General features: G+C 39.9%; 1 pseudogene; it reads right to left on the reverse strand.

Moving 5' to 3' along the window:
- Positions 1-529: 529 nt before the first annotated feature.
- On the reverse strand, positions 530-1,931 carry LOC148163273 (vomeronasal type-1 receptor 2-like; annotated as a pseudogene).
- Between the last annotated feature and the right edge of the window lie 302 nt (positions 1,932-2,233).

Consider the following 2,233-nt stretch of genomic DNA (forward strand, 5'->3'; position numbering starts at 1 on the left):
TGGTTAACATCTTTATAAGACTGTGACGTACCACACTTGTACTTGGTCTGTGATGTGTCCACTCTCTGAAAACAAATGTACTCTGCAAGTTAACTCTAGTCTATTCACTATTCTGTGGAAACTTCTGTTGTCTTCAGTATATTGAATGACCATGTCAAATGGTGTTCTTATTTTAGGGAATTTTTCATACAATCCCATAACTAGTAAATTTTTGGGAAAATTTATTATGTCAGATTGAAAGTTACATGCTCAATGACTTCATAATCTCCAGATTGTTTCAGGAAATGCTGTTTTAATATTACATAGGTTCCAAATTCCTTCACTTCAAATATTAATAAATTTATATTACATAGTCTTAATATGATAATCATATTATATTTAATTAACAATTACATTCAGTTTAGTCATTTTACAGCAGAGGCCAAGGCTGTGCTATTTACCATTCTCTTGTAATATGACCGTTTCAGAATTGTGCTGAAACTGTCAGATGGATTAATAAACAACTAACTGTTGTGAATATGCATATAATTTACATATTTATGATGAGTTTAAGTGATTTTGTCTTTCTTTTCTGGGCAATGCAGAGCCTGGACAATCTGGAGTCATGACTCATGAGAACGTAGGGACTTACGGTGGAAACCAGTGGTGATTAATGTAGTGGTGTTCGTCAGCCACAAACTGGGATTGTCAAAAATTGTTGAACAGTTGTGAAAGATGGAGGAGAGAATGCCCAAAGATATAAAGATGATGACGAGGGCAAGGATGCTTTGGGTGGCTGTAGTCTCGGGAGGATCTGGGGGAGAGATTGTTCCTATGAATGTATCGGACACGCTGCTGGTGCCTGTATAAGATGAAAACCATGGATCCACTAGCAGATTATGAGCCCCAAACAGAAACCATTATGGAAGAACAGCAATGCTACATACAGTGACCATGCTTTGTAGCTACAAGTTATGGAATAACAGTAGTCATAATTCTTTCTCTTTGTGATATTTTGGTTGCTCCACTTGCTGGTCATATACACAGGGACAATAATATTAAGCATCATGTGGTTTAAAGCACTCTGGTTCCTACTAAATTGTTTTCCCTGTCATTTCCTGTTATGGTTTTCTTGTATGGTGCTCTAGCTCTTAGGAAAAATGTATTTCTTGGAATTGCTCTTTCTTGCCCCAGTTCCTTTGTACTTGTCTTTGCCTGAAATACCTACACTTTAAGTTGGTGAATTCCTGATTGTCCTTTTTTCACCTTGAGAGTCATAGGTGAACCTTCCCTGATAAAAGTATTTCAAGGAGAGGAATGAAAGTGGTTGGAATCAGAGAAGAGAAATAATTTCTGGTTTGGGATGATAGAATAAAGTCCCTTATACCTGTTCCCACTACAGGTGTGTTTGCTTTCTTACAGTGTTTATAATTTTTAAAAATTTAATCTTCCCCAGTAGACCTGAGGTTAAAGACTGTTAGTAAACTTTGCCCTCCTAGGTCCTGGCACATAATAAACATTTTATAAATGTTAAAAAAATATTAAGCATCATGTTCAGGATCCAGCAAAGGATGTTGGAGGCGCCCAGGTACTTGGGAGCTGTCACTTTTAGCCCCACCTACCCAGAATCCCCAGGACCGATCATGATGGTCTGGAAGATGCTCAAGAGGCAGGTGGTGTCTACTCTGTGAACACAGAAAACCAGCTTACATCCAAAATAATCAAGGAAGCCTTTTAACCCTCAAACTGCCACTACCTGGGAGACTCCTTTAGAGAGAATGACTAAGAGGTTGGGTACAGTCAGGTGTTTTGAGAATCAAATCTGTGGACCCGAACCCTCATCCCACTAGATAAAGTAAGAGATAAAGGCAAAGAAGATAAAAATTCCCCAGAAGTCCAACTGTAGTTTGTAATAAAAAGATCATTCCCATTGCCAAATCCCTGGTGGTCATTCTGTAAAATCCCAGGGAGTGAAATTCTTCTTCTGAGCCAGATTCCTGCATGGAAACATGAGACGTGAGGCACATGCATCATGTCAGCCAAATCCAATGTTCTCCAATTACTGTGGTTCTCACTTAGAAATATTAATATGTCGGGGCACCTGGGTGGCTCAGTCAGTTAAGCATCTGCCTTTGGCTCAGGTCATGATCTCGGGGTCCTAGGATCGAGTCCCCCATCAGGATCCCTGCACAGCGGGGAGCCTGTTTCTCCTTCTCCCTCTGCTGTTCCCCCTGCTTGTGCTCGCGCTCTCTCT

This window comes from Eumetopias jubatus, unplaced genomic scaffold (assembly GCF_037043125.1).
Source record: "Eumetopias jubatus isolate StellerSeaLion01/CBP00866 unplaced genomic scaffold, mEumJub1_p1.0 scaffold_10, whole genome shotgun sequence".
NCBI classification, from domain to species: domain Eukaryota; kingdom Metazoa; phylum Chordata; class Mammalia; order Carnivora; family Otariidae; genus Eumetopias; species Eumetopias jubatus.